Consider the following 19536-nt stretch of genomic DNA (forward strand, 5'->3'; position numbering starts at 1 on the left):
GCAACCCATTCCAGTATTCTTGCTGGGAAATCCTATGGACAGAGGAGCCTGGCCGGCTAGAGGCCAAAGGCTTGCAAAGAGTCGGACACAACTTAGTGATCAAACAACATATTTTTTCACAATTTTGGAGGATAGAGATCCAAGACTAAGGTGTCAGCAGGTTTGGTTTCTTCCTGACACTGCTCTCCTTGGTTTTCAGGTGGGCATCTTCTCACTGTGTCTTCAGGTGGTCATTGCTGTGTGTGTGCATGTTTCCAGAGGCTTCCCAGGTGGCTCAGCGGTAAAAAATTCACCTTCCAACGCAGGGGATGCAGGTTCAATCCCTGGATCAGGAAGATCTCCTAGAGGAGGAAATGGCAACCCATGCCAGTATTCATGCCTGGAAAATCTCACTGACAGAAGAGCTTAGCGGGTACAGTCCTTGGGGGTTGCAGAGTCAGACGTGACTGAGCAACTGGCCACAAACCGTCATGTTTCTAGTATCTCTGCTCTCTCTCTCCACCTTTTTTCTTCTCTGTCCTAATCTCTTGTTATAAGAACACTAGTTGTATTGATTAGAGTTCACCCTAACATACCCATTTTAACAAATTACCTTTTTAAAGGCTTTCTCTCAAAATACAGTCACATTCTGAAGTACCAGGGTTTAGGGCTTTAACATATGAATTTGGGGTGGGGTTGGGTGGTCACAAATCAGCTATTTGAATTGGATAATCCAAAGAAATAACCTGGAAAAAAAAGAAAGCCAATAAAGGATACAAATCCAGGTTAGCTCTTATTGGTTTTCTTTCCAAAACATTTAATTTTGAGCTATAATTTCGAGCTATAATTTTAAGCTATAAAGGGCTGTAGAAGCCCAAAATTCAAAACCCCTTACTTCAGAGATGAAGAACAACCTACAGAATTCCATGTTAATCACAGTAGAGAAAGAAATACAGGACATTTTTAAACTTCCCTAGAAATGCGCTCAATATTTTCTCTGTCTCAGCTCTGTTCTTCTGCTCATGTTAATCCTTTTAACCTTGAACATGGTCAGATCATGACCCTTCAGATTTTAATTCTAGACTCCCCTGCCCAGATAAAGGAAGAAGAGGGAGTAGAAGTCATTAATGCTGTGCTGCTCATTAACTATTTCAGACTTTCTGTCTTCCTGGCCACTTGTGCTGGCCAATGAATGGTAAAAAAAAAAAAAAAAAAAAAAAAAAGCATATGTCATTTCTGAGCCAATGTGAGATTCTCCTGCATTCTGTGTAACGGTGCCCCAGCTCCTGACAATATTCAAAATAGAGATCTCTTAAGAGACCAAGATAAATAGATCTCCTGCTTATCCTCCCATCCAAAAACCCACAATGGAATTTATACTGGATGAGAAGTAAGCCTTTTATTTTAAGATGCTGAGTTTGGTAACCAATAGATGCTATTTGTTACCACAGCAAATTTGGTCTATTCCACTAATAAAAACACCCATTGTTTTAGGGACTACTGAAGTATTGTTCAACATGTTTCTTTATGTACTTTTGTAAAAAAAAAAAAGTTTAAGCCTAATTTAAGGGAGAAAAAAGAAAACAAAAAACAGTTGACAACAGTACCCTAAGCCTGACCTTACTTTGTACAATTGCTAATATTAGCATGTTCATTTTTAATAATTACCACAAAGGTACTTTCATCTGTAAGAGAGTTTTGTTCTCTTATTAACACTCCTTTCTGATTCCAAAAGTAAAATATGTTTATTGAAGAAAATATGAAAATACAAAAGGCATAAATAGAAATTTTAAATCATTCATAATCCCCAGACTCAGAGATAATCACTATTAGTTTTGCAAATAGCCTTCCTGTCTTTAAATTGGGAACCATATTTTCTGTTTAGTTTCCTAACCTTCTACTTTACCTAAAAACATATTGTCAATAACTCCCCTTATCATTAAATATTCTTTCCACCATTTTAATGGCTGAATAGTATTCCATCACATGGCTGCATAAAGATTTGTTTAATAAACCCCTTAGAGTTGAATTGTTTCCAATCATTTTCCACAAAATCAACATTTTCCTAAATCTATAATAATTTTCTCAAGACCAGTTTGTAAAATGTGAAAACTTTTGATCTATTTTTGCCAAACTGCTCTTTAGCAATTTAAGTACATTTCACAATCCATCCAGCAGTATATGAGAGTATTTATTTCTTATATGCTCTTTAACACTAGAAATTCATCAATATTGCCTCAAACATGAAAATCAGTTTCAAATTTCTTTAATTAAATGTTGAATGCCTTTCCTACCCCACCATAAAAAATATTTTTTCTAGATCTTTTATTGTTTGATTTGTTAATATTTCTTTAGATAAGCCAACAAGGTTTTGGTTTGGTTTGGTTTTTTGTTTGTATTTAGTGTATAATGTGAAAGACAGATATAACCTAGTTGCCAAATAGCCATTTTTTCTAAAACATCTATGAAATAAACTATCCACAGTCTCTATATATTTAGATTTGTTTCTTGGCTTTTCTCAGTTATGTAGTATTTTAATTACTAAAACTTTTATAGTATTTTCTTAAGATTTTAAAAAATGCATATGTACACCTCAGGGATAATCATTGTTTTTCTTTCTCAAATTCATCTTTCAGTTCTTCAGATTGTGTTAATTTCTGTTCTCCTCTTTTGATGCTCACATGAGGTGAGAAGATAAAGACTTAGGGCTTTCATGTTAGGAGCAGCCCCTGAGCAGGTGCAGGAACTATCAGTGGAGGAAGCTTTAGACTCGTTCCACGGGGCAGCTGATGGCATGATCACGGCTATGAGACAGAGTTTCTTCTTCCCAAATGAGGTTTCATTCTTTCAGTCTGAAAAATATTTATTTAGTTCCTTAATGTGTCTGTGCAGTGGATAGGATACCATCCCTGACATTTCCACAATAGAGTGGGAGAAACAGACAAAAGAGGCAATGGGAGAAACAGACAAAGAGGCAATTGCTACATATTGGGATCAACTGCTGCAACAAAGCGGAGCACAGGACTTCCTGAGCTCAGGTCCTTCTGACAGGCAAAACGACTGACTTAGACTAATCACAAGTAGGCAGGCCACACTTTGGGAAGCCACAAACAAAAGTATTGAAAGTCGCTGTCCTTTCCACAGAAGAGTCAGGATTTTTCACCCACATAGTCCCACAGCAGGGCAGCAGGTCTAGACTCTAGGTGATGCCAATAGCATACTATACCGATCTGCTTTCGCCACTGATTTTATTAGGCATGCACCACTACAAAACATAAATACTAAATAATTTACTTAAAGCCCTTTCTTCACTGAAAATACCATGCATGATTAATTTTGTCCTTGATAGTGAGATGCAAGCTGAATTGTTTCTGTCTAATTGGCAGTTCCTTTCAACAGCTTATTTTCATTAGTAAGCACTTGTCATTGCTTTTCTTGATGCAAAGTAAACATCATAATGATTCCAAATGTTTTTAGGAATGAGATGAGATGTGCTGCCTGTGACTCCAAAGAGAGGCAATTTCATAGACAGTCCCTCAGGGAATATGAACTAGGACCTTGCCATTCATAAAGTGGTCAGCTTCCCTCACTAGCTCGTTAGAAATACAGAAACTGAGACACTGTACCAGACCTACAATATCAGAACCTTTAACAAAAAATCCACTGATGCTGTGCACATTGAATATGAGAGGTTCTGACCCAGAAAGTATAGGGAAAACTCATGGCCCCAAATATCTTCCTCCTCTCACAATTCCATCACAACATATCGGTGGCTTAGCCACTGACCTGAAATATTCAACACAGAGAAAGGATACAACCAAAAAATGAAGATACCCACTCTCAGTTTTGCCGCTGGAGCTGTCCTTGAGGGTCCAACAGTCCACTGTTGTCAGCTTGTCCACCCAGGGAAGTGACGAACACAGGTCTGGTGTTTTTTAATTTGGAAAAATAAAATAGCTAACATTAGATATTTTCTAATATTTTTTGGATTCTTACACGTAATGGAGAACTTCCCAGCTATGAAAAAATTATTATAGTAAATGATATGCAGTAAATGGCTATCACATTGCAGTGGAATACTTTGTTAGAAACATTCTTGCTTCCCTCTCATGTCTGTAGAATTCTAGAATTTTAAAGCTGAAAGAGACCTCAGAAGTCTTCTGATCTGACCTCCACCTTCCATTAACTACTTATCCAGTCTTTGCTTGAGCATCTCTATGATGGGGAGCTCACTACTTGAGCAAGGTGGCCCATTCATTTTTTGAAAGTCTGCATGGATAGAGAGCACCTTCTTCCTCTTGTTTAATAAGCATGTCTCTCTATAGTTCCTTTCCCATGAGCTGGTGTTCTAGTCTTTGGAATTCATGAATAACTTAACTTCTTCTTCCACAAGCCAGTCCTTCAAATAGCTGAAACCACTCACTATGCTTTATCTTCTGAAAACTCAGCATCCAGATATGTTATAAGCTGTAAGAGAAAAATCAACTACAATTAGAATCAACAATAATTTCTTATGGTTTGGAATTTTCTGGTCTGGCTACTTCCCCCTGATTACAGTTCAGTTTATATCCAACAGGATCCATGTGTTAATACTTTCATTCATTTATCCAGCAAATATTTATCGAGAAATTGCATGCTTACTGGCATTCCGGCACTGTTGCCAGGCACTAGAGATACAGAAATGAATATAATCAACAAAATTGTAACCCTCGTGGAGCTTACATTCTAGCTGTGGGAAAGAGCAACAGAAAAATATAACAATAATAAGACTATGTTACACTAGAGAACAGTGTGTTAAGGAGGCACTGGTGGTAAAGAACCCACCTGCCAATGCAGGAGATGTAAGAGACGTAGGATTCATCCCTGGGTTGGGAAGATCCCCTGGAGGAGACCATGGCAACCCACTCCAGTATTCTTGCCTGGAGAATCCCATAGACAGAGGAGCCTAGAGGGCTACAGACGATAGGGTTGCAATGAGTCCAACATGACTGAAGCAACTTAGCATGCGCGCATAAGAAATGGTAATTGCTGTGTAAAAAAACTAAAGCTGTGTAGGAGGGATAGAGAATTGCTATTTTATACAGGATAGCCAGAAAAGCCAATATTTGAGCAGAGACCAGAAGGAAGTGAGAAAGTAAACCATATGGATATGGAAAAGAACATTCCCAGAGAGAGGAAACAGCAAGGACAAGCCTCTGAAGGAGAAGCACGCTTGGTGTGGTCATGGAACAGTAAAACAGCCAGTACAGCTGGAACTGAGTGACTGCAAAGGTGAGGAATCAGGGGCTGATTACAGAGACTTAGAAACATTGAAAAGACTTTGGCTTTTTTTTTTTTTTTTTCCTTTGCAGTAGAAATCCAGTGGTAGGTTATAAGCAAATGAATGACATAATCTGATTTAACGTTAGATGGACCCCTCTGGCCACTGTGTAGAGAATAACTGGGCAAGGTGAAGAGGCCAGTCAGGGATAGAAGAGCAGCAAAGAAAACAAAGAGAATAAAAAAGCAACCTATGGAATAAGTGAAAATATTTGCAAACAATGTATCTCAGAAGAGGTCAATTTTCAAAATGTAAAAGGAACTCTTACAAATCATAGCAAAAAAAGTCAAATAACACAATGAAGAAATGGGCAAAGGGCATGAATATACATTTCTCTAAAGAATACACAGAAATGGCCAATAGGTATATGTAAAGATGCTCAACATTACCAATTATTGGGGAAATACAAATCAAAACCACAATGAGATATCACCTCACAACCGTCAGGATGACCATTATGTAAGTGGTAAGTGCTGGCAAGAATGTGAAGAAATTGGAACACTTGCGCGCTGTTAGTGGATATTAAATTGATGCAGTTGCTACATAAAGCAGTATGGATTGTCCTTTAAAAACTGAAAATAGAACAACCATGTGTTGTATTCAGTCACTGAGTCTTGTCCAGCTCTTTTGTGACCCTGTAGACTGTAGTCTGCTGGGCTCCCCTGTCCATGGGATTTCTCAGGTAAGAATATTGGAGTGGATTGCCATTCCCTTCTCCAGGGGATCTTTCTAGCTTAAGTATCAAGCCAATGTCTCCTGCATTGGCAGGAGGATTTTTTACTACTGAACCAACAGAGACACCAACAGCCATATGATCCAGGAATCCCACTTCTAGGTATTTACCCAAAAAAACTGAAAACAGAATCTAGAAGTGTTTGTATTCCCACATTCAGTGCAGCAGTGATTATAACAACCAAGATTTAGCAACAACCTAAATGTTCATTGACAGTTGAATGGATAAAGAAATTGTGTGTACATACAATGGAATATTATTCAGTTTGAAAAAAGGAAGAGAATTCTGATACATGTTACAACACAGAAGAACCTTGAGGACATTATGCTCAGTGAAATAAGTCAGCCATAGGACAAATACCTCATGTGTGCTGTGCTGTGCTTAGTCACTCAGTTGTGTCTGACTCTTTGCAACCCCATATACTGTAGCCTGCCAGGCTCCTCTGTCCATGGAGATTCTCCAGGCAAGAATTCTGGAGTGGGTAGCCACGCTCTCCTCCAGGGGATCTTCCAACCCAGGGATCGAACCCCGGGTCTCCTGCACTGCAGGGAGATTCTTTACCATCTCAGCCACTAGGGAAGCCCATGGTTCTACTTGTATGAGGTATCTAAAGTAGTCAAACTCATAGAAACAGAAAGCAGAATGGTGGTCACAAGGAGCTAGAGGGAGGGGCGACTGGGGAGTTGGTGTTCAGTGGGCATAGAGTTTAATCATGTAAGATGAAAAAGTTCTAGAAATATGCTGTCCAATAATATTCATATAGTTAATAGTACTATATACTTTAAATTTTGATAGGCGAGTAGATCTCACGCTGTGTGTAAAAACAAAAAGTAAAGCAAAATTTGCCAGCAATAGTCATGAACACATATGCATTAAATATAAATTTATTAATATGAATTTTCCTTTATAAAATTGGATAAACCATTTTTGATGAAGCTTGGGCCATCAATCTAGAATGCCTATTCCTTTCTTCTAGTTTTAATTAACAACCTTCGTAACCATGAGCAAGTCTCTTACCTTCTCTGAGCCTCAGTTTCCTCAGTAAAATGATTAAAATAAATTAACTCTAAAGTTCTGTGGGTCTATGAGTGCCAAAGGGGAGATAAATTAAGAATTGGGATTAACATATATCCTTACTATGAAAACCAACAATCACCTACTGTACCACACAGGAAGCTATACTCAATATTTTATAATACCAATAAGGGAAAAAAAAATCTGAAAAAGTATATGTGTGTGTGTGTGTGTGTGTGTGTAACTGATTCACTGTGCTATGTACCTAAAACTCACAACATTGTAAACTGTACTTCAATTTAAAAGAATTATAATAGAGTTCATCCTACCTTAAAGTCTTACAATTCTGAGTTTCTCATTTATTCAGTATAATCTTAGTGATAAAAGCCACAGTGATCAACTAACTAATTTCATATTTTCAAGTAGCTCATGGAGGCAATTTCTTTCTTAGCCTATTTTCCTGTGCTAAACTGTATAAATTTGGCTTCTACATGTGCCTCAAGCAAAATGGTTGACAGAAACTGATGAACCTATCCTGCTCTGAGTCATATGATGTAATTGTCGATAATCCTAATTCTGGATCATAGTTTGCTTGTCCATAATTATGGCTGCAATCAAATACTTTTAGCATTAACATTAGCCAGGAGTTGCCAAGCTCCCTCCCTATCTTAGGGAAACGGAACTGTGAGTACATTTCAAAGCAAGGTTTGCTGCTTTTTTGCCTGGAACACTTTTTAATTGGGTATCATTTGGAAATTTCTAAATCCCATTTTGGAGCTTCTGGTCACTGCGTTTCTTAGTGAAGCCCAAAAAGCTGGTTATGAGGCATGCCTAAACTGTGCAAATGTCAAAACAAAAATTACTATCATCCCTGATTTCTTCACAAAATGAAAAAGAGGCATCATCTTGACCCTTTTTTAATATATACTAATAGAAACCAAAGATGGCAAAGCTGCAAGAGAAAGCACTCATGAATTTGGGATGGAAATTGCACTTCTAATTTAAACTTTTCCATCTAGTTAGCAGGGTTTAAAATCATTGGGTTTTTCAGAAACCCACAGACTATGTAAATGTGCAATTTGAGTATATTCACCCAAGTGCCTGACTAGAAACCTTAGTCATCTTTACCTTCCACCCTCTCCTCCCCACTCACACCTAGTGAGTCAACAAACTCTACCCTTTAACTCTCTAGTGATGTGGAAACCTACTCCCCTGCCTCCCACCCCCATTCTGCTGAAAATGCAATTAAGAATCTCAGTACTTCTTAAATAGGTAAGTGGTTGGCTTGACCCCAGGCCTTCTCCACCTCCAAACTCTCCTCTATAGATACAAGAGTTGGCTTTAACAAAGCACAAATTGGAGCCTGTTCTATTATTTAAAAATACAAGATGGCTCTCCATAGTACAAAATAATCTAAAACCTTAGCTTGGTATTTTCTACCTCTTTAGCTCACTTTTCAAACTTCCCCCTCATCCCCTCCAGGTTTCTAGACCTTACTCCAAGGCCTATTATTTCTCAGCCTCTAGAACCCTCAATGGCCCATGATGTTGCAAATATTCCTCTTGTTAGCTCTTTTCCAGGAACTCCAACTTTATACACTGATATCCTACTCATCCTTGAATATGAAATTCAACCATTATTTCCTATGAAACCTTCCCTAATCCTTTCAGAACAGTTCTTTCCAACATGCTTCTCTAGAACAATTCATTCCTTCTTTTTTTTTTTTTTTTCATTCACTAAATCTAAGAAACAATTAAGTTCTGGGGATATGGCCATTAATAACATAATCATGGTTTTCTTGTGGATTGTTTCTACCATATGTTGTTGCTGAGTTGCCACATGTATGCCAGCCAAGTATCTTGTTGACTGTATTTTTAAATTTATTTTACTGAAGTATAGTTGATTTACAATGTTGTGTTAATTTCTGCTGTACAGCAAAGATATTTATATATAACCCACCAGGCTCCTCTGTCCATGGGATTCTTCAGGCAAGAGTACTGGAGTGGATTGCTATGCTCTCTTCCAGTGGATCTTCCTGACCCAGGGACTGAAGCTGCAACTCCTGCATCGCAGGCAGATTCTTTACCACTGAGCCATAAACATTCTTTTTCATATTCTTTTCTAGTATTTCACAAAATATTGTATATAGTTCCCTGTGCTATACAGTGGGCTTCCATGTTGGCTCAAATATAAAGAATCTACCTGCAATGCTAGAGACTCAGGTTTAATCCCTGGGTCAGGAAGATTCCCTGGAGGAGGGCATAGCAAACCCACTCCAGTATCTTTGCCAGGAGAATTCCATGGACAGAGGAGCTTGGCAGACTACAGTCCATGGGGTCACAAAGGGCTGGACACGACTGAGTGACTAACACACTTTTCATACAGTAGGACCTTGCTGTTTATCCATTCTCTATACATAATAGTTTGCATCTGCTAATCCCAAACTCCCACACCATCCTTCCGCCACCCCCTCCCCCTTGGCAACCACAAGTTTATTCTCCGTGTCTGTGCGTCTGTTTTGCAGTCAATTCATGTATGTTACGTTTTAGATTCCCCATATAAATGATATCATATGGTATTTGTCTTGCTCTTTCTAACTTACTTCATTTAGTATGATAATCTCTAGGTCCACCCATGTTGTTTCAAATGGCATTACTTCATTCTTTTCTATAGTTGAATAATCTTCTCACCCTCTCCTTTCACCTGTCAATGGACATTTGCGTTTCTTCCATATTTGGCTATTGTGAATAGTGCTACTATGAATATAGGGGTTTAAGTATTGTTTTTAAATTAGAGTTTGCCTGGATATACGCCCAAGAGTGAGATAGTTGAATCACATGGCAACTCTATTTTCAGTTTTTTGAGGAACCACCATACTGCTTCCCATAGTACTCACATTTTAATTGGTGTTCGAGTTCTTTCCTTGGACGACAAACTCCTGAGGAGGGGATTATGTTTCATTCAGTTTCCAGCACAGTGAGTGAGTCTCAGCTAAAATGTATTGAATCTTATTTAAATTAAATTGGCTCACTACTTGACTATATATATATTTGTACTCAAACCAAGTAGCTTATAAGGCCTTGTAATTTAGAAGCTGTACATTGTCCTAAACATCCCCCTTGTGCCCTTATCCATCTTAAAACCAGACATTAGCATAAACACCTCATGAAATTTATCAAAGATAACGTACCGAAGCACTTGCTACAATGACTAGCATTGAAAAAGTGCTAAATCAACACAAACTCCTTTTCAGCTTAATTGGAGTAGATTTTAATTCTTCTGATTGATAATAAGCTAGTATTTGTTTAAGCTTGATGGACTTTTCCAATAAGAATATCCAACAAAGCAAGAATTTCCTCCATCTCATCAAATGGTTACCATTCAATTAGAAATATTAGAGGTGCTCAAAAGCACTTGCAGAAAATGGTGAATGTTTAAATTCCTGATCTTCATATAAGACTTGGTAAGCAAGGACTGGGTGATGCAAGACCAGGATTCTAGAAGCAGCTCTGACATGAATTAAATTCTGAAAAATCACCTTATTTCTTTCCATATTCTTATCTGTTGAAAATGGGGATATTAATACCACTTTTCCCTCCCTTGTAGAATTCTGTGGATAAAAGTATAATACCTGTGAAATTACCCTGGGAAAAAAAAAGGTAAAGACTTATCAAATGTGAGGTGGTATTTGTAATAGTGAGAACTCACGGCACACTCTTATGACAGGACCATCTCTCAGGGATGTCCCCAAGCGAATATGAGGCTGCTCGGCAAAGTGATACACATATGGTCAGGGATTTAGTGTGAAGAAATAATAAATCCTTCTCGAGTCCTCTTGGGGCAGATAAGGAACAAGTACAGCCAACCCTCAGTGACCTGTGATAACAAGGCTGGGGATAATATGGATAAACGGATTTCACAGATTATCCAAAAATATAACTTTCACCATTTACAACCTCTAAACTTTTGCAGAAATTCCTTAAAAGAAGCCAAATTACTTTAACCTGGACTCATAACTTATGTGAGCTTCACTGCCAGTTCCTACCTCTATCTGTGCCCAGACACAACTTAAAAAACAAAGAACAACCAGTAGAAATACTGATGGTAGTCTAGTCACTAAGTTGTGCCTGACTCTTCCGATCCCATAGACTGTAACCCACCATGTTCCTCTGTCCATGGGATTTCCCAGGCAAGAATACTTGAGTGGATTCCCATTTCGTTCTCCAAGGGATCTTCCTGGTTGAGGAATTGAACCTGGGTCTCCTGCATTGGCAGGCAGATTCTTTACCTACCAAACCACCAGGGAAGCACTGAGTAGCTGCCATAAAAATTGCTGGTCTATCCAAGAAAGCACAGCACATTTTGTTCCCAGAGACCTATGAGGTATTTGTCCTGTCCATATTTTCCTGGGGCAAGGAAGAAGCAACTGGGACCAGCAAACCCAGAAAATTCTGCTAGTGACCTCAAACCATGGTGATTTCCCCAAGTTATTTGAAGGAACTTGTCCCCACTCCAGTACTCTTGCCTGGAAAATCCCATGAATGGAGGAACCTGGTAGGCTGCAGTCCATGGGGTCGCTAAGGGTCGGACACGAATGAGCGACTTCACTTTCACTTTTCACTTTCATGCATTGGAGAAGGAAATGGCAACCCACTCCAGTGTTCTCGCCTGGAGAATCCCAGGGACGGCGGAGCCTGGTGGGCTGCCGTCTATGGGGTCGCACAGAGTCGGACACGACTGAAGCGACTTAGCAGTAGCAGTAGTAGTCCCTTCAAATGATCCTTCCCAAAGCAACAATGAAATCAGTTCTGGGATAGTTCCTCATCCAGAACTATTCTACAGATGTCTCCAAAGGTGGGATGGGAAATGGCTTAGAAATAAATAAATCTGTTATTTGAATTATTCAACAGTTCTCTCCCTGATATTCCCAATGAGAGAGTGGTCTTCCTGTCACTTCTCATTATGATAGCTTTTCTTTCCCTTCTTTTTGCCATCTTTTCTGCGATATTGCCAAGATGATTCAAAAATGCTGTGAAAAACACCAAAGGAAGAACCATCTGCAAAATAGCAGCCCTGTAGGTTCTACAAGACTTCCTCTTATCCAATAACTCAAGATCAAAATCTGGGCAAGTTAAAAAACAGAAAATCACTGATAGCCTCTTCTGAGAATTAGAGTAACAATGAAAACATAGATTAATGATATTCCTGCTTCAAGGGGCTTGTATCCACTCATCCACTGATTCAACAAATGTTTGTTGAGTATTTGCTCCATGTCAGGTAGTTCACAACAGAATGCTTGGGATCTGTCCATCCAGTTTCTAGAATACCATCAATAATTGCAATGTGCGAGTCCCCTCCAGCATCTGTCCATTTCGTATCATGCCAGTGAAATAAGTAACTGACACCTTCAAGAGAGCACAAGGTAGGTGACCAGCCATCCTTGTTAGTCCAGGACTATGACAATTCTACATAAGACTTTCCATTTTAAAACTGAGAAAGTCCTGAGCAAACAGGAATAAATTGGCCCCTCCAGCGCAAGGCCCAGAGCCCGTTTCAAATCTCTGGCTAATGGCTAGATTTGATCTTTGGCAATCTTTGTGTGAGCTTTGAATTTTTTTTTTTTAAATCTTTAGACCTCAACTTCCACTTCTGTAGAATAAAGTTGCCAGACTAGATTATCTCTAAGGATTACCTTCCAAGTTTAATAGTCTAAGAGTGAATTTAACATCTTTTTGGGATTAAAATAGATCTCAGCGTGCTACAAAGCTATAGGAAGCTCCCTGCAAATCTCTGTCCACCAGTGAAGATAACAGCAAGTTGAAATCCTGTTGAATCCCCAACAATTATGAGGATCACACCTGAACTCAAGCTACTCCTCTAAATTAAGCATCAGAGTTCTTTGCCTCGGTGCCTGGGTAAACTTAGCCCAGAACAGAGAATATTCTATTCAGAAACTTGCAGAAAACCTTAGAGTCTATTTTGGAAGAATATAGTTCAGAATTATATTTAGCTGTGTTACTTTAGCAATTAGACAGAGTCATGACCTCAGAGTATTTAAGGTGAAACAGACCTTTGTTGCTGGCAGATGCCTTGGTATCTTAAGATTGTAGAAGGAATAAAGGAGCACTCCTGACATGAACAATCACTTCTTTGGAAGAATCGTAAGTAAAAAAAAATAATAATAATAGGGGTTGGGGGAAGCGTGATCCCAGTTTTAAAACTAGCTTGCTTTACTTTAATAGCCTTATCATAAAATGGGCAGACGACATACTTCTCAGGGTCATGTGAAGAGAGATTTGTTCCTTTTATTAAAGTTGTGTATGTGTATGTGTAGTCTTATATTCATCCATCCTTATATTTTATACATATGGATTTATATATGAATGGATTTATTTTATAAATCCATCCTTATACTTTACATATAATGTATATATTTATATATAAAATATCTATACACTATATGTAATATATATAATACATATACATACCTACAATGTTCCTGTCACATTCTTAGATACAAAAAGCATCTCAAATGTCATACATGTTACACAAATCTAAAGGAATATGTTGTGAATTAGTTTCAGAAGCATTCTCTTTAGCTCCTTCAAGTCCTATCAGATCATGCTTTTGGCTAACCCAGCACAGTCACCCAGATTAAAATAGGAAGTAAGTTGTCAATGGTATCTCTCTCAGAGGAGCATTTACCCTTAAATTTTTGTGGGCAAAAAATAAGAATCCCTCTTAATCCATAGAATGCTGTGCTTTAATCTCAAGAGTCCCCTTGTCTGAGGATGCCTTCTCCAACTTGAACAAATGCCCACCCCAGTCCCTGCTTGAGAGCAGCCAGGAGCTCAGAATTCAGATGCTCTGAAAACAGTGCTTTTTGCCTTAATGCATTTAATCCCTGGCTTGGGACGATCCCCTGGAGGAGGAAATGGCAACCCACTCCAATATTCTTGCTGGAAAATACCATGCACTAGGACGGCTGGCAGGCTTACAGTCCGTGGGGTCACAAAGAATTGGGTAACACTGAGCAACTGAGCACACAGGAGCACAATGCATCTTCACAGATTCAGCTCCTATGGATTCCCCTGATTGCATCCTTTGTGATTCCTGAAGTTAGTAAGGAGCTAACCCTCTTCTCTCTTATTATCTCCACACACACATACAGTAGGCACTCAACAAATGACAGTGAGGGTCCTTCCTCCCTTTTTAAAAATTTATTTATTTATTTTGGGCTGCGCTGGGTCTTTGCTGCTGCCTGGGCTTTTCCTTAGTTGCAGGGAGCAGGGGCTACTCTTTGTTGAGGGGGGCAGGTTTCTCATTGCAGTGGCTTCTCTAGTTGCAGAGCACGGGGTGGGGGGCTCTAGCGCATGTGGGCTCAGTAGTAGCAGTTCCCCAGCTCTAGAGCACAGGCTCGATAATTGTGATACACAGACTTAGTTCCTCCCCAACATATGGGATCTTCCCCCACCGACGGAACCCTGTCTCCACCATTGGGCAGATGGATTCTTTACCGCTGCACGCTCCTGGGGAAGCCCCCACCCGCTTTCTCCCTTATGCTTTTCTCTACCCTATGTAATTGCTAACTCGTTAGGTCATGGATAGCATGCTTTAAAAAACAGTTTTCCCGATGTCCCTGAAGGCGTGCTCTAGGCTGACGATGGCCAGGAAGTTCCTTGCGGGATTACCAGAGCAAATTCAGGAGGAAGACGGGTGAGTGAAGCCGCACTTTGGCGCAGGGATGTGCATCGTATTTGCAACCCAAAGAGGCTCTCTCGCCTTTAGATTGGCAAATAGTCCAAAAACTGCTGAAATTCCTGCTTGGTAGTGAAAGCCTATTGCTCTCCCAGTCCTTACATCAGGGGCATTGCAATGCTGTCCTGAGTTTGATTTAACTTCCTTGCCGATACACGGGAACAAGTTGTTGGAAAACAATTATCTCAGGACCTCCCTCAAAACTGCGCTGTTTTTCAACCCCATTAGGGCTGAGATAGCAGCGCACAATTTCAGGATGATTTATCTCTCAATACTAATCTGCTGCTACATTACTGGACATTTCCTCCACCGCCGATTCCATCAATCAAGCAGTCATCTGAGCGCTTCTGCAACCCGCGCTCCTCTGACAGGGCCGCGCTTGCTATTTATCTTACAGGCCGTCTCTCACTCTTGTCAGTTTTAATTCCGCTCCATCCTCATTCTCTTCTCCTGTCCCCTGAGGGCTCTCTGTCTGGGATATATTATTATTCAGTATTTACAGGGATGTCACTTGAAAAATGTCACCATTGCAAATGACAAAAATGTGGGAATTTGCACAGAATTGTCTGTACCCCAGCCACCATTTTGAATTTTTATACCAGGATGTGAATTCTGCAGCTACCCATGAATCTTTCAAACCACTGACCTGGTTCAAAGAAGCCTTAGGGCAAGAGTATGACACTTGCTAAAAATCCTTCTAATTTAATTGTAAAGTTTCCACTTTTGAGGAGGATTTATTCAGTTCCCTATATTTAGAAAAAATATAATTTAGAAACTCTCCCACCGTTATTGACATAGTCAGGCAAGTCAATGTGCAAGGTTTATCCTTAAGCCTCTATAATGTATAATTATGGGTTGTCCATGCCTTATTATCAAATGTCTATCTCTTTTCATGATGAAATTGAAATGCTTATTTTAGCTAACACCCAAGTAGCATTTCTGATGTTTCACAATCTGTTTTAAGCATATATACTCACATATGTTAATCCTTAAATCAAACCTACATTCCTCGTTACCGTCAAAGAGGATATTTGGACAAACTATTTAAATAGAAGGGGAAATCAGATTTATTCAACACATACTATGAGCTTGGCTTTTTCACAAAAAATTGTCTTTCAAATGCTGAACACAGTTCTGAAGTATTAATATAATCAACTACATATTCATAGATGAGAAAGCTGAAGTGTGCCCAAAGGCTTGCAGACTCAATGAGGTCACTAAGCCAGCATTTTAACCCATATCTATCTGATTTCAAGTCACTCGCTGTCTCTGCTTTTAGAAAGAGATCTGAGGCTATTCTAGGTTACTGTCAAAAATTCTTTGAAACTTGTAACATCAGTCATAGGTCAGTCATCTTTTTATATCAGCCTTGGTGGTAATTCACTCGTCCAGATTCATTATGAGAGGCAGAAAATGTGCTTGTCTTTTCCCCAGACTGGACTAGAATGATCTAAAATTCCAGCGTGGTCCACAAATTGGGTTTGCATTGGTGCCAGGCCACATGAGGGGATCCAGTTTAAGAATAAAGGTAGCCTTCTCATGGTCCTTGATAGCTCAGCTGGTAAAGAATCCACCTGCACTGCAGGAGACCCCACTTCAATTCCTGGGTTGAGAAGATCCACTGGAGAAGGGATAGGCTATCCACTCCAGTATTCTTGGTCTTCCCTTGTGGCTCAGCTGGTAAAGAATCTGCCTGCAGTGTGGGAGACCTGGGTTTGATCCCTGGGTTGGGAAAATCCCCTGGAGAAGGGAAAGCCTACCCACTCCAGTATTCAGGCCTAGAGAATTCCATGGCCTGTATAGTCCACAGGGTCGCAAAGAGTCAGACACGACTGAGTGACTTTCACTTTCACTTTCTCATGGTCCAACCACACTCACTGGAGTTGTTCACCTGGATCTGGGACCCAGGGTCCAGCCAGGGAAATAAATTCACTTAACTTGCTTTGTTCAGTACAACTGTTTCTCCTATAGGACTTACATGGGGCAGTGACTGGTTGATAAGAAATAACAAGTATTTCTTGGTCTTCCAGCCAATCTAGCATACCACAGATGATTTAGAGGAAGTTCAGGGGCCAGCAGAGTGAGGTATTCGGGGCATGAATTGGCAGATCATGAAGGCAATCCACACAGAGTATTCAATAGCAGGGAGGCCAAGCAAAAAGGATCAGGTGGCTAAAGGAAGACTGGAGGCCAGTATAAGAGGAAGGTGAAGATCACAGGAGAAATGTGGGCACACTTAAGGAAGTCCAGGTGTGGTCACAAAAGCTAATCCCTGGTCTCTTGGATGACTCAAGGGAGATGGATGGAGCCCTAATCTCCAATAATTCAATTTTCTGGACAAGTTATCAAGACATACTACTACTACTAAGGGCTTACTCAGTGGCAAGCACTTTTGCTTTATGTGTTATTAACTCTCTTGGTCTTCTCAACAATCATATAGTTCAGTTCAGTTCAGTTCAGTTGCTCAGTTGTGTCCGACTCTTTGTGACCCCATGAATTGCAGCACACCAGGCCTCCCTGTCCATCACCAACTCCCAGAGTTCACCCAGACTCATGTCCATCGAGTCAGTGATGCCATCCAGCCATCTCATCCTCTGTCATCCCCTTCTCCTCCTGCCCCCAATCATAGGAGCATAGGAGGTCTTTTCCAATGAGTCAACTCTTCGCATGAGGTGGCCAAAGTACTGGAGTTTCAGCTTTAGCATCAGTCCTTCCAATGAATACCCAGGACTGATCTCCTTTAGGATGGACTGGTTGGATCTCCTTGCAGTCCAAGGGACTCTCAAGAATCTTCTCCAACACCACAGTTCAAAAGCATCAATTCTTCGGCACTCAGCTTTCTTCACAGTCCAACTCTCATATCCATACATGACCACTGGAAAAACCATAGCCTTGACTAGATGAACCTTTGTTGGCAAAGTAATGTCTCTGCTTTTGAATATGCTATCTAGGTTGGTCATAACTTTCCTTCCAAGGAGTAAGCGTCTTTTAATTTCATGGCTACAATCATCATCTGTAGTGATTTTGGAGCCCAGAAAAATAAAGTCTGACACTGTTTCCACTGTTTCCCCATCTATTTCCCATGAAGTGATGGGACCGGATGCCATGATCTTCTTTTTCTGAATGTTGAGCTTTAAGCCAACTTTTTCACTCTCCTCTTTCACTTTCATCAAGAGGCTTTTTAGTTCCTCTTCACTTTCTACCATAAGGGTGATGTCATCTGCATATCTGAGGTTATTGATATTTCTCCTGCCAGTCTTGACTCCAGCTTGTGCTTCTTCCAGCCCAGCGTTTCTCATGATGTACTCTGCATAGAAGTTAAATAAGCAGGGTGACAATATACAGCCTTGATGTACTCCTTTTCCTATTTGGAACCAGTCTGTTGTTCCATGTCCAGTTCTAACTGTTGCTTCCTGACCAATCATATAAATCAACTGATATTCCTCTCCCCAATGGATATATAAATTTGTTCAGTATCTTTAGGCCCATATCTGAATGAACCAGACATTCCACAGCTGGTCACATGAACTCTAGAATTTACACTCTCAATCACTCCCTACTCGTCACCACCTCTTGGGGTTGAAATGAAGGCTAAACAGCAAACACTTATTATGAACTGTGATCTGCAATGGAAAGCACAAGTCCAGGCAGTTATTTTAACCCATAAAACTTTTACAACAATCGTATGAGACAGTGTAATAGCGTTTGGTCAGGAAAACAGAAGCTACCTTGAATGTTCCAAGTATCAGTAATTCCAGTGCAAGGAATTTCAAGGCCTTCCTTACACAGTCTTTTGGAAAGGCTGGGCAATGGATTTTAGGGAAGCCACCCAGATCTGATGTGTCTATGCAAATGGGCTCAGCACCCATCCTGAGATTAATGCACATCCTCCGGGCCTCTGGGACACTCATGGCCTATCTTGCAGGCAGCTCTGAGACAGAAAATTCTCAGTAGGCTCACCTGAAAGCCACTTTGAACCTCGCATCTTCCCGCCCACACATCTGCCTGTAACTATCTCCTTTGGGGACATAATGTGCCCTTTTCTTTTGCCAGGAAAATATCACACCAGTGTCTCTCTTCATCAGATGACAGCCAAAGCCGTATGTGAAAGGATATCCTGGGAACAGGCTTCTTCACAGTGTACAGGAGATTTAGAAGGTGGTACAGATGCAGTAAGCTAACAACAGATAATCTGGTACAGTTGGGTATAATTGTTATTCCCATTTGACAGTTGATGCAGCTGGGGCACAGAGAGATTAATCGATTTGTCCCAAATCACAACAGAAAGTGATAGAGTCAAGATTCACATCCAGAGTCTGGCTCTAGAACCCTCTCTCTCGCCAATGCATGAGATTGTGCTCATGAAAGACTTAGCCCAGTAAAGCTCAGCACAGATTATACACATTACATTAAGCTGTGGTTGTTGTTATCAGGCTTCCCAGGTAGCATAGTGGTAAAGAATCCTCCTGCCAATGCAGGAGATGTGGGTTGGATCCCTGGGTTGGGAAGATCCCCTGGATTAGGAAACAGCAACCCGCTCCAGTATTCTTGCCAGAAGAATCCCATGGACAGAGGAGCCTGGTGGGCTGCAATCCATGGTGTCACAAAGAGTCGGACACAACTGAGCACTGAGCACTGTTGTTATTATTGTTGTTGTTCTTATTATTGTTCTATTGTATTACTATGTTTGTTTTTCTCATAATTATCATAACTGGGGTTGCCCAGCTACTAG

At 40.2% G+C, this 19536-nt stretch overlaps 1 long non-coding RNA gene across 3 annotated transcripts in view; it reads right to left on the bottom strand.

Moving 5' to 3' along the window:
• Positions 1-1680: 1680 nt before the first annotated feature.
• Positions 1681-19536, bottom strand: part of LOC123334449 — an 83800-nt gene continuing 65944 nt past the window's right edge. For 2 of the 3 annotated variants that reach the window (XR_006552305.2, XR_006552306.2), the window contains exons 2-4: positions 4403-4446; positions 3818-3904; positions 1682-2831 (exon numbers count right to left, since the gene is read on the bottom strand). This is a non-coding gene — a long non-coding RNA (uncharacterized LOC123334449). Of the gene's footprint in view, positions 2832-3817; positions 3905-4402; positions 4447-19536 lie in introns of all 3 variants that reach the window. The other variant, XR_006552304.2, reaches the window with a different exon arrangement.

Source organism: Bubalus bubalis, chromosome 7 (assembly GCF_019923935.1).
Source record: "Bubalus bubalis isolate 160015118507 breed Murrah chromosome 7, NDDB_SH_1, whole genome shotgun sequence".
Taxonomy (NCBI): Eukaryota; Metazoa; Chordata; class Mammalia; order Artiodactyla; family Bovidae; genus Bubalus; species Bubalus bubalis.